The sequence below is a fragment of the Vulpes vulpes genome, chromosome 5 (assembly GCF_048418805.1).
Source record: "Vulpes vulpes isolate BD-2025 chromosome 5, VulVul3, whole genome shotgun sequence".
In the NCBI taxonomy this organism is placed as follows: Eukaryota; Metazoa; Chordata; class Mammalia; order Carnivora; family Canidae; genus Vulpes; species Vulpes vulpes.
Genome location: NC_132784.1, coordinates 72304212 through 72319003, shown reverse-complemented (window position 1 = coordinate 72319003; position 14792 = coordinate 72304212).

Genomic DNA, 14792 nt, shown 5'->3' with positions numbered 1-14792 from the left:
TTGACTCAGGATGAGGGGGCTGGTTTCTCTACACCCTGAAATGTCACCAATATGCTTAATCTTCAATAGTTTGATGCGCAAGAGATATGCTCCATTGTTGTTTTAAGTGACATGATTTCGTTAGCAAAATGAACATATTTTTACATGTTTACAAATCTCTTGGACTTTTGTGAATTGCTTGATCATATCCTTTGTCTATTTTAAATTCGTAACCTTGTGTCTTTTTATTGATTTATAAATGTAGTTTGCGTATTAAGGATAGCAAAAACCTTTGTTTGAAATATATAATGCAATTTATTTTCCCAGTTCAGAACACATTTGTAAACTTATTTATGATGTTTTTCACTGTATGGAAATTCAAATGTTTTGTTTTTCCTTTTGTTTATGGCTTCGTGGGCATAGTTAAAAAGACCTTCTCCTGAAGGAAACTGTAAAGACATTGTCCTCAATTTTCTTCTAAATTACTTTTAATATTCTGTGTAAATATTCGACCCATCTGGAATTTATTTTGGCGCAGCTCACACTTGCCTCCAAATTCTTAAATTTTGTGCTTATATCGCTAGCTTTTGATGGATCAATTTTAGACATTATCTGTTGGTTTTTCTGACATGGTAGATGCGAGTCTTTAGTTCATTCACTACTTTAAATTCATTTTCTTTTCCCTGATGCCTGCCACCTACCACCGCCACAGGCTCAATTTGGTCAAATCTCAGTGTTGGGTTGTGTTCCTACTCTGTGTTTTCACTGTAATGACCACATGAGTATTGTGAGCTGCTGAGTCAAAGACACACTATAATTAAATTTCCTTTATTTTACAGCTTTTTGTTTTTCCTAGAGTTCATAACAGATAACAGGCTCATCTTTTTTTATTTGTTTTTTTTTAACAGCCTAGATTTTATATACCCTCCAACACTGTAGAGAAAATGCCTTTCACTATAATTTTCAACATCCTCAAACTTGTTAGATTATAGAGCAGAGAGCTTTGTTTTTTCCTAGAGACATTTTTTCTTCTAATAGGGATCAGCAAACCTTCAGAAAAGAGTCAGATAGTGAATCCTCTAGGCTTCATGGGATACCTGTGGCCTCTGTCACATATTCTTCCCCTTCCCCTTCCCCTCCTCCTCCTTCTCCTCCTCCTCCTCCTCCTCCTCCTCCTCCTCCTTCTCCTCCTTCTCCTCCTTCTCCTCCTCCTCCTGCTTCTAAGTACTCTCCACACCCAGCATGGAGCCCAACGCAGGGCTTAACTCAGGACCCTGAGATCAAGACCTGAGCTGAGGGGATCCCTGGGTGGCTCAGTGGTTTAGCGCCTGCCTTTGGCCCAGGGCGTGATCCTGGAGTCCCTGAATGGAGCCAGCTTCTCCCTCTGCCTGTGTCTCTGCCTCTGTGTGTGTGTGTGTCTCTCATGAATAAATAAATAAAATCTTAAAAAAAAAAAAAGACCTGAGCTGAGATCAAGAGTCAGATGCTTAACTGAGCTACCCATGCGCCCCTCTCTCACATATTCTTGTTATTTTGGTTTCTGGTTTCTGTGGGGGGGTTTTGTTTTGTTTTGTTTTTTTGTTTTGTTTTGTTTTACAGCCCTTTGTCCAGCATATTTAGAGATTCATTCATGCCATTGCTTGAACCAGCAGTCTGTTAATTTTTAGTGTTGGGTAACATTTCATTCCATCAATATACCACAATTTCTGCCTTTTTACTGTACTTTCTGGGAGATGTCCAGAACCTTATCTTTCAACATTTAAGCTCTTTTTAAAAATGTTTTAGTTCTCATATTTTTAAATTTGTATTAAGAAACAGAGGAGTAAGAAACCTGTTCTTACAGCTTCCTTTATTTTTAATGGAGGCAACATTTTCTCTTCTCTAGAAATATTGCCCCATCCCACCGTTCTGTTTTACCTGCTTCTTTCCTTCCTTAACCTGCTTTCTCCTCTTTTTATTGTGTTCTCTTTCATGTTGGGCTTTTCTTCAGATGTCCAGGGATACTTGGCTGCCTTTTTCTTTTTGAGAGTGGGGCCTGGGTGGGTGGATTTGTAGACAGGGCTTACTGGAAGGCTACAGTGAGTTGATCCCATGTGGACCATATGGTGTACATCTTCCCTTCTTCGAACGGCAATCCTCCACTCTACCAGTGTGCATGTATGTGGGGGACAGAGGTGGGAGTTGGGATAATAGGTCTAGTCCTAGGTGACTTCAAAGTGATGCCAGGTCAGATGGGCCCCTAATTTTGGACTTGAGTGGGGAGGAAGCTGGAAGTCTCCAACTTCTGCTTAAGCATCTGGGTTTGTGTGTGTGTGCGTTATTTTTTGGCTTTTGTTTTGTTTTTGAGAGGTGGGGGCAGGTAGAGGGAGGGGGAGAGAGAGAATCTTAAGCAGGCTCCATGCCCATTGTGGAGCCCAGTGCAGGGCTTGATTGCACAACCCTGAGATCATGACATGAGCCAAAATCAAGAGTCAGACACTTAACCAACTGAGCCACCCAGGCACCCACGCATCTGTTTTTAATTCAGCATTTTCCCACCCTCCTCAGTGCCTGGTGAAATCAAGTTAGAAGATTCCCTGTATCCATTTCTCTACAGAAGGTATCTCTGGTGGTCTGCAGGTACAGGAGAGGGATAGCCCCTCAACTGCCATGAGGGGGGTTGGATGGGCACTCTGGGGGTCTCAATGCTCCTTGCATAGGTTTTGAAAAAAGATTGCTGTATTTTCAGCCACAGGCTTCACCTTAACCTTCTGAGGGACCTGGTCCCTCCTATCCCTGTGCCTTTCCTATGGTTCTGGGTGAGCAAACTGGCTTTCTCCTTTTCCATGGCCCCCATGACCATTGATGGGTCACTGTTTGACTTCTACATGTGTGCCTTGATTTCTGAGGTGGACAAAGGTATAGGGAGTCTTAGGTGAGCTTTCCCCAGGTGCAGGGGGCAAAGGCTGGCCGAGAAGTTCCCTTGAGGGGGGCTGGTCTAGCAAGCAAATTGGCACCATGAAGGGAAACAAAATAGAGCAATAATCACTGTACTAAGAAGATAATGTAAAAAAAAAAGATGCTAATTCCCATGTCAAAAAAGGCATTGATAAAATTTAGTTTTCATTCCTAATAGAAATTCCTACTAAAATAGGAATAGAAGAACATTTCCAAAATGTAAGAGATTATCAAAAACCTATAGGAAACATCATAAAAACAAGTGAAAAGCTGATGTCAGTAACAAACAAAGATGCCTGTTGTCTCTATTCCTAATCAATATTGCTTTGGAGCTTCTAACGAATGTAATAAGAAAAGAAAATTAACTAAGATGCATACATATTTTTTTAAAAGGGGCAAAATAATTATTTGCATGAGATTCTTGTTCTATCAAAAAATCATGAGAATCAAGTCAGAACTATCATAAACTATGGGTGAATTTAGTAGGATGGCTAGTCAGAATATAAATTTACAAAAATCAATGGCTTTCCGGTAGACCAGGAAGGACAGTTTAGAAATAAATGCAATTTAGGATCTTTAGAAAGATCCTACTCACAATAGCCACAATACCTTGAAATAAACCTAACAAGAAATATGTTAGGTCCACAAGAAGCAAACTATAAAACTTCACTGATGATCGTAAAAAAAGACTTGAGTCGGACGGAGAAATATACCACGTCCCTGAAGGAAAACTCAGTATTGTAGAAATGTCCATTCTGCTCCAATTATCCTATAAATGTAATGGCATTCCATCAAACTCTCAATGGCTTTCTCCCTCAAACCCATGACCCCAATCTAACCATGAGGAAAACATCAGGTAAACTACAAGAGAGGGGCAGTCTGTAAATACCCAACCAATACTCCTCAAAATTGAGGTCATCAAAAAGAAGGAAAGTCTGAGAAACTGGCAGAGCTAGGAGGAACCCAAGGAGATATGATAACTACAGTAAGGTTATATCCTGGTTGGGATCCCACAGCAAAACATCTGCAGGTAAAAACCAAGGAAATCTGAATAAATGATGGATTTCAGTTAATAATAATGTATCAATATTCATTCATTAGCTATAACCAATATATCATACACATTGATCACAGGGGAAGCTAGGTGAAGAGTATATGGGAACTCCATAATATCTTTGCAAATGTTTCTGCAAATCTGAATTTTTTTTTAATAAAGCCCATTTGAAAAATTTCAATGGGATATTTTTGAGGGAGGCAGACTGAAGGGGAAACTTCCAGCTTTATTCTAAATATTACCTAGAATAATAATTGGATGCTGACAGGACAAGATTTCCCTTCCAAGAGTCATGGGTGCCTACCAAGTTAAGGAAGTTAAGATGAAGTGAAGAGAATTCCATCTCCTCTCTTGAAGATTATCTTCAAGCAACAAGAAAAAAAAACAGAACCCCAAAACCCCGCCTTGGGCAGAAGAAGGAGGCATCAGAAATCTCAGATCACAATGTAAGGAGATGGAAGGCATCTGGAGGAAGGGATGCCTTATTGAGAAGCAAGAGTCAAATGATCTTTTCATTTTGCAATATACCAGGAACATCTTCACAAATCCATAACCTTTCCCCTGTAATAGGGTTTATAATAGCTGCATTGTATTCAACATGTCTGGAGACATTCAGGTGTTGTCAAATTTTTGGACATTGTTGTAATAATGACAGTGACATTCTTGTGCACACATCTTTGCCTGTTGGGTTCTAGGGATTTTCTAAGAATGAAATTACTGGGTAGTATGTCTGTTATTAAGGTTTTTCTTTAATTTTCCTTCCAATACTTTGTATTGATTTATAATTATCCAGCAAAGTATGCAGATACCCATTGCCCACCCCCGTTGTCATCAGCTTTCCTCGTTAGCATCCTATTTTTTAACTTGTCACTGAAGTATAACATCCATAAAGAAAATTGCACAAATCAGGTTTAATGCTCACAAATTGTATGTTTCCATATAACCAACACCCAAGTCAAGAAATGAAGCATTTCCAGCTCCAGAAGACGCCACCCAGACAAAAGCCCCGAGAGGTAACCACTATTTCAATTCTGTTACTACGAGTTAGTTTTGCTAATTCTTGAACTGCATGAAAATGGAATCATACAATATATGGATTTTAACATCTACTTCTTTTGATCATCATTATATCTGTGAGATTCACCCCCATTGTAGAGAATAGCAGAATTTTGCTACTTTCATTGCTGTGTAGTATCCCATTGTGTGACTACCAGGGATCCATTCTACTGGTGGTGAGCATTTAGGTTTTGTCCAATTCTTGGCTATTTTGAACAGAGCTACTATAAACATTTTTGTATGCTTTTTGACGGACATGTGCATAGTACTATCTCTCAGGTACTTACCTTGATTCAGATTGCTTGGTGACAAGATAGGTATGTGTTTCACTTTATAGAAAATTATCAAAAAGTTCCCCAATGTAATCATATCAATTTACACTCCCCACAACATTAGGTGAGTGAATTCCAAGTGGCCCACATAATTGGTAACAGTATTGTCGATTTTTATCCTCACTCATTCTGGAGAGTATGTAGTGATGTCTCATTGTAGTTTCTTTTTTTTTTTAATTTTTATTTATTTATATATGATAGTCACAGAGAGAGAGAGAGAGAGAGACAGAGACAGAGACAGAGACACAGGCAGAGGGAGAAGCAGGCTCCATGCACCGGGAGCCCGACGTGGGATTCGATCCTAGGTCTCCAGGATCACGCCCTGGGCCAAAGGCAGGCGCTAAACCGCTGCGCCACCCAGGGATCCCCTCATTGTAGTTTCAACTGACCTTTTCTTGATGAAGAATGATGTTGAGAACCTTCTCCTGTGTTCTTTGGTCATTTGGACATCCTCTCTTATGGAGTGATTAAGTTTTTTGCCCAATGTTTAGTTGAGTTGTTTGACTTTGTTTTACTGATTTTTCACATATATGTATTGTGAATATCTTCTCCTAGTGTGGGGCTTGCTTTTTCACCCTCCTGATGTCTTTTAATGAACAGAAGGTCTTAATTTTAATGAAGCTTATTTTATGGCTCATGGTTTTGATGTCCTGTTTGAGAATTTTGCCTATCTCAAAGTTATAAACACATCCTTCTGTGTTTTCAACTAAAAGCTTTGGACTCTTGTCTCCCACATTTAGATCTATAATCCATTTCAAATTAATTTTGTGCATGTTGTGAAGTAGGGATCAAGCTTCCTTATTACCTATATGGATAGCCAATTGATGGAAGAACAACATAGCATTTTATTTAAAAAGCATCCTTTATCCCTTGAGTTGCAGTGGCCCATTGTCAAAAATCAGTTGACCATTAAAAAAAAGAATCAGTGACCATAGAAGTGTGGGTCTGTTGCTGGACTCTATTCCACTTCATTCTTCCATTTGTTTATCCTTGCACCAAAACCATATAGTCTTCTTAACCATTGTAGCTTTATAGTTAAAGTATTAATATCTGACAGTATTAGTCCTCTAGCTTTATTTTCCTTCAAGGCCATTTTGGCTATTTTGGTTGCTCTATGTTTCTGTGTATATTTTAGAGTCAGCTTATCAACTTTCTTCTGGGATTTGATTGAGGTGGTACTAAGTCCATAAATCAGGTAGGAGAGATCATTGATACAGATATCAATGAGAAACAGTATTGAGTCTTCCAGTCAATAAATATGAAATGCCTTTCCATTTCTTTTAGTCTTATTTGACTTCTCTCAACAATATTTTATAGTATTCTGTGTATCCTGCAATTTTTCATTGCTTTCCTTCTGAGGCATTTGATTTTTAAAAATCCACGTCTAAATAAGATTTTAAAGTTCTATTTCCAATTTGTCTTAATATTATGTACAATCGATTTATGAAGTCACTTTGTTTAAGCAACCTTTCCAAGTTTATTATATTCTAATAGTTTGTTCATAAATCTTTTTGAATTTTTGGCATATACCATCTTATGTCATACATGAATAAATGTTAGTTTTACCTTTCCTTTTCAATCTTATGCCTTTCCTTTTTCTTGCTTTATTCCACTGGCTAGAATATTCAGTATAATGATGAATAGAAGCAGGGATAGTAGCCTTCCTCATCTCATTTCTAATTGCAGCAGGCAGCGTTCACTATTTCACGATTAAATGTTGTTAGCTAACTTCTTGTAGGTACCATTTATTCGATTAAGGAAATTCCTTTCTATTCTGTTTTCTGGTAGTTTATTATGAACAGATATTGAATTTTGTCAAAGAATAAATCTATATCTATCGAGTTAATTTATAATTTTTCTTCATTTTGTAATGTGGTGGTGAATTGCACTGAAAGAATGTTACAGTACCTTGCATTCTTGGACTAACCCACTTCATCATAATTTATTTCCCTGTTTTATATGTCACTAGATTTGATTTAGTAATATTTTGCTTGAGATTTTTACATTTACATCTATGAGAGATATTGACCTATAATTTTCCTTTCCTTTCTTATAACATATAATAATAAAATGTCAGATTTTGTTAATCGGAGTATGTCAGTTTTGTAAAACAAGTTTGGAAATGGTTTCTCTGTCTCTGTTTTCTGAAAGTATTTGTATGTGATTGGCATTGTTTCTTCCTTAAATATTGGGAGGAATTTATCAGTAAAGATATCCAGTCCTGGAGGTTTCTTTGAGGGAGAGTTTTAAGTTAAAGACTCAGTTTTTTAAAATGAATATTAGACTGCAGTATTTCTACTTTTTCTTGTATGGTAAGTTATGTTTTCAGGAATTTGCTCGTTTAAGTTGTCAAATTTATTGGCATAAATAAATAAATAGTACTTAAGATCACCATATCTTTTAATGTTTGTAGGATCTGTAGTAATATCTCTTTTCTCAGTGATATAATCTGTGATTTCTCTCTTCTCTCTCTCTTTTCTTGATCTTTCTAGGGGCTTATAGGTTTTACTTACTTATTTAAAAGTCTACCTTTGGGATCCCTGGGTGGCTCAGCGGTTTAGCGCCTGCCTTTGGCCCAGGGTGCAGGATCGGGTCCCGCATCAGGCTCCTGGCGGCTCCCTCCTCCTGTGTCTCTGCCTCTCTCTCTCTCTCTATGTCTATCATGAATAAATAAATAAATATTTAAAAAAATAAAAGTCTACATTTTATCTATATTGACTTTATTGTCTATTTTTTCTGTCAATTTGATCTCTGTTTTCATCTTTATCTGTTCTTTCCTTCTACTTTCTTTAGATGAAATTTGGTATTGTTTTTCTAGCTTACCAAGATGGAAGTTTAGAAAAGTTTATTTTCCTTGTGTCTTTTTCTCTAATACTTGCAATAAAGGTATACATCTCTCTGTAATCACTACTTTAAAAAAAAAAGATTTTATTTATTTATTCATGAGAGACACACACAGAGAGAGAGGCAGAGACACAGGCCGAGGGAGAAGCAGGCTCCATGCAGGGAGCCCAACATGGGACTCGATCCCGGGTCTCCAGGATCACACCCTGGGCCAAAGGCAGCACTAAAATGCTGACCCACCCAGGCTGCCCTGTAATCACTATTTTCAGATACATCTCAGAAGCTTTTCACAGACCTTAGTTCAAAATATTTTCTGTTATTGTGAATACTTCTTAGCCATTGTTGCTTAATTTCCAAACATTTGTAGATTTTCTAGTTATCTTTTTGTATAGATTTTTAATTGAATTTCACTCCAGTAGAGAGCATATTCTGTGTAATTTGAAACACAGAATATGTCCTTTGAAAATTTCTGTTATTTGCTTTATGGTCCATCATATAGTCTATTTTGGTAAATGTTCCATAAGTATTTAAAAAGACTGTTCATTCTGAAGTTACTGACCTTTTACATTTTGTATATGCATTTTATATTTTATAAGCCAAGAGTTTTCACTGTCTTATATATATTTATATATTTTATATGTGCATTAATTATGTCAAGCTGGTTAATCATTTTGTTTAACTATTCTGTATTTTTCTACTTGATTGCTTACTTACTCGTTTTATCATTTACTGATAAATGTATTAAAATCTGTAACTCTGATTTTGCATTTTTTCATTCTTTTTAAAATTTTTGTTATTTTTGCTTTAAATATTTGAGGCTTTTAAACTAGGAGAATACACATTTTGTAAGTTTCTTCCTTTTTGCATTTAATAATACTTGTTGCCTTTAAATCTACTTTGATAGTAATATAATCACCAGATGTTTGCTAATAGTTTCATGCAATATCTCTTTTCATTTTTTACTCAGCCTTTGTCCTCATGTATCATGTGTGTATCTAATAAACAACTGATCGTTGGGTCTTGTTTTTGTAGTCCAATTTGAGAATTTAAAAATTTAGTTGCACTAGTTTTCCATTTACAATTAATCTACTTACTAATATGGTTGGATTTAGCACTCCCATCGTGTGGTTTGATTTTTATTTTATTTTATTTTTAAAAAAACTTTTATTTGTTCCTGAATTCCTCCATTCCTACCTTTCTTGGTTTATCAACTACTTTTATATTTTTCATTTCCATTAGCATATGATATATATATTTTTTTCTTCTGGTGGATCTAAATTGCATCCTTGCATTATTGTAACCTACCTTAAGATCATACTTTTACTTCTTGAACAAGGCAAGAACTTTACCTCCTCTTGTCTTCTGTGCTTTTATTATTATCATTCATTTGTGCTCATACATTTACTCTAAGCTCAGGATACATTATTGTTATTGCTCAATTAAGTAATCAATATTGCTTTATGTTCATCTACCTATTGACCTTGTTTTGGTACCATTCATTCCTCCTCCTTTGATATTTTTTGGTACTGGTTTGCTGGTCATGGTTCTGTGTTTTTGTTTGTACAAAAGTATGTTGGGGCAGCCTGGGTGGGCAGCGGTTTAGTGTTGCCTTTAGCTCAGGGTCTGATCTTGGAGACCTGGGATTGAGTCCTACGTTGGGCTCCCTGCATGGAGCCTGCTTCTCCCTCTGCCTGTGTCTCTGCCTCTCTCTCTCTCTCTGTCTCTCATGAATGAATAAATAAAATCTTTTTAAAAAGTATGTTTACTTCACCTCTAATTTTAAAGGACTTTTTGGTAAGTATAGAATTCTAAATTGGCAACCTTTTCTTTCAGCACCTTAAATGTTATTCTACTGTCCTCTAGCTTCCATAGATTCTAGTAAAAGTCAGTGGTCAGTTTTTCTGTTACTTATTTTAAGGTAATGGTTCCTTTCACCTCTGACTGCTTTTACAGTTTGTCTTTACTTTTTAGCAGTTTATTATAAGCCTACATGTGATTTACTTTATATTTATCCTGATTCAATCTTGCTGTGCTTTATATAACTGAATATAACTTAATCTGTGGTGTTTGGAAAATTCTCAGGCATTATTTCTCAGATACTGATTGTGTCTTATTACTCTCTCTTCTTTCTGGCACTCCAATGACATGTGTGTTAGAACTTTTGAATGTGCCTTACATATTTATCTTCCTTTATTCTCTGCTCTGCTCCTCCTACCCCTGTATTTTTTCTCCACATACTTCAATTTGGATATTTACTATTGAGTTCATTTGAATTCACTGATCTGATCACCTATTGTCTCCAATCTACTATTAAATCCATCCAACAAGTTCTTAAATTCTGATTTTTTTTTTCAATTCCAGAGTGGTCATTAGATTTTTTAAAAAATATTCTAACACTCTGTGGGAATTCTCTACCATTTTATCCAATTAGTGCATCTTTTTCTCCATTTATTTTCATGTATTAATTATAGTTATTTTTATGTTCTGGCTGCTAACTCCACCATCTGGACCATCAGTGGGTTTCTTATTTTTTGGTGACTTTTTCCTACCTCCATGTCTACCACTTTTTAAATTGTCACTGCCAGACATTGTAAGTAAAGGGGCCATGGAGACTATATAAATTATGTCTTTCAGTAGCAAGGATTTCTTCTTTTCTCTGTTAGGAAAATAGGGGGAGCGGATGATCACCTCAGTCTAGGAATGAGTTATGTAATGAATGGATTGCTATATTAATAGGCTGCAGCCCACTTCTGGTTCATCTCTGTTCTTTAGCTATGATCCTCCAAGATTTTTTATTAAGAGCCTGAAAGCTCTCTGTTGCCTTAACCCTGAAAATCTGCCTTTTGGGTGTTTTGCACTTAGCTCTTTCATCTCCCACTCCATACAGGTCCAAAATATGACATATGTCTCAAGAAAGAAGCTAGTGTGTGGTTCTTACAGGCCCCTCCTCTAGCATGATTTGGTCTCTTAAGCACCTAAGCCAAGAGTTTTCACTCTATAGTTTAGCACCTTAGCTTTGTCTGCCTTCCCAGAACACAGCAAATCTCCCACGTGGGAATACTGACCTGAGATTTTGACCTCTTTCAGCTTATAAAACAGTGCACCAGACCCAGGCAACCACCAAAATGGATTATATCTCTTTCCCACACCAGAGTCCTTCTGCTCGGGCCAAGCCAGATTCTCAGCCTGTGCTCAAAATTGATCATTTCAATCCTACACAAACTCTGACAGCTTTTCTTCTTCTTTTTCAATCTTTACGTATTTCTTCTCTTCTTTTGTTATTGTACTAGCTCAATCTATCTGTATGGTGTTCAGTAGAAGTAAGAAGAGTGGGTATCTTGTCTTACTGCTGATTTTGGAGGAAAAACATGTAGCCATTCATTAGTATAAAATTAGCTGAAGACTAGATAGAAAGATATCCACTCCTTTCTCGGATGGAAGAAGTTCTCATCTACTACTATTTTGTTGAAATTTAAGAAAAATCATGAATGGATGTTGAATTCTGTCAAATTCTATTAACAGAATAAACTGGTAACAGGTGAATTATACTGATTGATCTTGAAAGATTAAAACAAATTCACATTCCTGAAGAGAACCTTTCTTGATCACGATGTATCATCATTTTATGTGTGGCTGAATTACATCTGCTAATATTTTTTCCTTTTAATAGATTTTATTTTTGAAGCTTTAAATTTACAGAAAAATCGAAAAGACAGTACAGAGTTCCCATGCCCCTCACCCCATTTTCCCTGTTAATCACATTTCCAACTACTATGATACAGTACAGTTAATGAGTAAATATTGATACTTTATTCTTAATGAAGTCTGTAGTTTATGCAGAGTTTAGTTGGTCATCTTTTCCTCATTTCTTTAGGCTGGAAATTTACAGCATTGAATTTGAATTGTTCTCCTCGTCTATTAAGCAGTTAATAGCATACATTTCTTTCTAAGCACTGTGTTAGCTGCCTTCCACACATCTGGAGGTGTAGTATTTTCACTATTATTCAGTCCAAAATATTTTCTAATTTTTTCTATGATTTCTTCTTTAGCTAATGAGTTATTTAAGGACAGAGTGCTCAGCTTCTAATTATTTGAGGATTTTCTATGTATCTCATTGTTAATATCCAACTTAATTTTGTTATTTATGGAAAACAGACATTTTAAGATTTCAATTTTTTGAAAAATTTTGCGGGTTATTTAATGGACTACCACAGGGACTTTCTTGGTGAATGTTTCATATGCACCAACTGTATTCTGCAAGTTGTTTGGTGTGGTCTTCTACAAATGATTAGATCAAAGTACAGTTGACCCTTGAAAAATGTGGAGGTGGGTTAATTCCCAATGCAGGTGAAAATCTGCATATAACTTTTGACTCCCCCAAAATGTAACCCCTAATTGACTACTGTTGACCAGAAACCTGATAACAAAAAAGTCAATTAATTCATATTTTTTGTTGTAAGTATTATATCCTGCATTCCTACGATAAAGTAAGCTAGGAGAAAGAAAATGTCATCAAGAAAATCATAAAGGTTCTTGCTCTCTAGCCAGTCTGATAAGCTCTGAAATGTTTAATTCATTTGCATTTAACATAATTCCTCATATAGTTGAATGTAGGCCTGGCAATTTTGCTGTTCGTTTTCCATATGTCCCATACATCTTTTGTTCCTTTTTTCCTCTGTGATTTTGGATAATCAAACATTTAAAAAACAATCTTTTCTGTATTGACCTTTCAGCTAAACCTCCTTGCATTATTTTTTAGTAACTGCTCTGGGGTTTTCAGTATGTATCCTTAGCTTCTCAAAGATATTTTATCACTTCACACCAGACTTTGTAATGATCTCCCATTTCTTTGTGTTATTTTTTTCCTACATATTATGACTATATACATTATAAACTCTGTAAAACAATATTATGATTTTTTACTTCAATTATATCTCTTAAATTAAATCTTATATAAAGTACAATTTATATTATATATAACTATATTTTATATAATATATAAATTATAAATTTAAATTATATTAAATATTTAAATTATATCTTTTTTAAAAGATTTTATTATTTATTCATGACAGACACAAAGAGAGAGAGAGAGAGGCAGAGACACAGGCAGAGGGAGAAGCAGACCCCATGCAGGAAGCCTGATGTGGAACTTGATCCGGGGACTCCAGGATCACGCCCTGGGCTGAAGGCAGGCGCTAAACCGCTGAGCCACCCAGGGATCCCAGTTATATCTTTTATATCTTTTGAATTCAGAGAATAACATTTTTTTCAATAGCTACTTCCATGTTTGACATTTCTAGAGTTCCTTCCTTCCTCTAAATCTGAGTTTCCTTCAGATATAACTTCTCTACAGCCTGAAGAACTTTCTTTATTATTTCTTTTTTTTTAAGATTTTATTCATTTATTTGAGAGAGAGAGAGAGGGAGTGTACATGCACAAGTAGGGAGGAGAGGCAGAGGGAGAAGGAGAAGCAGATTCCCTGCTGAGTGGGGACCTCGTTGTGGGGCTCATCCCAGGACCCTGAGATGATGGCCTGAGCCAAAGGCAGACACTTAACCGACTGAGCCACCCAGGAGCCCCCAAACTCTGGTTTCTGTTCATTATTTTCCCCTGAACCCAGGGTTGTATTTTCCTATTTCTTCATACATGTCCTGTAATTTTTTTTTTTTTTTTTACTGTGCATGGGATGTTGAGAGAATGCAGAATCTGTTATCTTTCTATGAAGAATGTTGATATTCATTCCGACAATCAGGTCACTCAGCTGGACTCAAACTACACACTGTCTCCTCTCAAGGGGCAGGAGCTGAAATCTTCATTATTTCTTTCAGACTTACTATTCTCGCTTTTCACCAGTAACCTTGGAATCTCTGGGATCAGCCCAGGATTTTGTAGAGTTTATACCTAGTTTGTTGGTTCCTCCTTTTATGGAGTCATCCTTTCTGGGATTTACCCTCATATTCTTTTTTTTAAAATATTTTTATTTATTTATTCATGAGATACACACACACACACACACACAGAAGCAGAGACACAGGCAGAGGGAGAAGCAGGGAGCCTGATGCGGGACTCAATCCTGAGACCCTGGGATCACAACCCGAGCCAAAGGTAGACACTCAACCACTGAGCCACCCAGGCATCCCTTCACCCTCATATTCTATCTGCTTTTGCTGCCCCAAGTTCTACCTATGACTCCTCACAGTTTCAAGGAGTCTCATTCCTCAGGGAGACTAGAGTCTTCTGTGTCAGTTTTTTTTTTTTTTTAAGATTCTATTTATTTATTCATGAGAGACACACAGAGAGAGGCAGAGACATAGGCAGAGGGAAGCCCAATGCGAGACTCGATCCCAGGACCCTGGGATCACAACCTGAGCCAAAGGCAGACGCTCAACTGCTGAGCCACCCAGGTGCCCCTTCTGTGTCAGTTTCAGCCACCCCGCTGGCTGCATGGACCACGGAGTGCTCTCAGGTGAAAAAACATTTTTCAAAATGTTTCCTGTCTTTTGATCAGTATCTCTAATTTATGACTTCTGTTCACTCTCCTGTATCTCAAAATAGCTGTGTTTTTATATTTTGTTCGGGGTGTATAA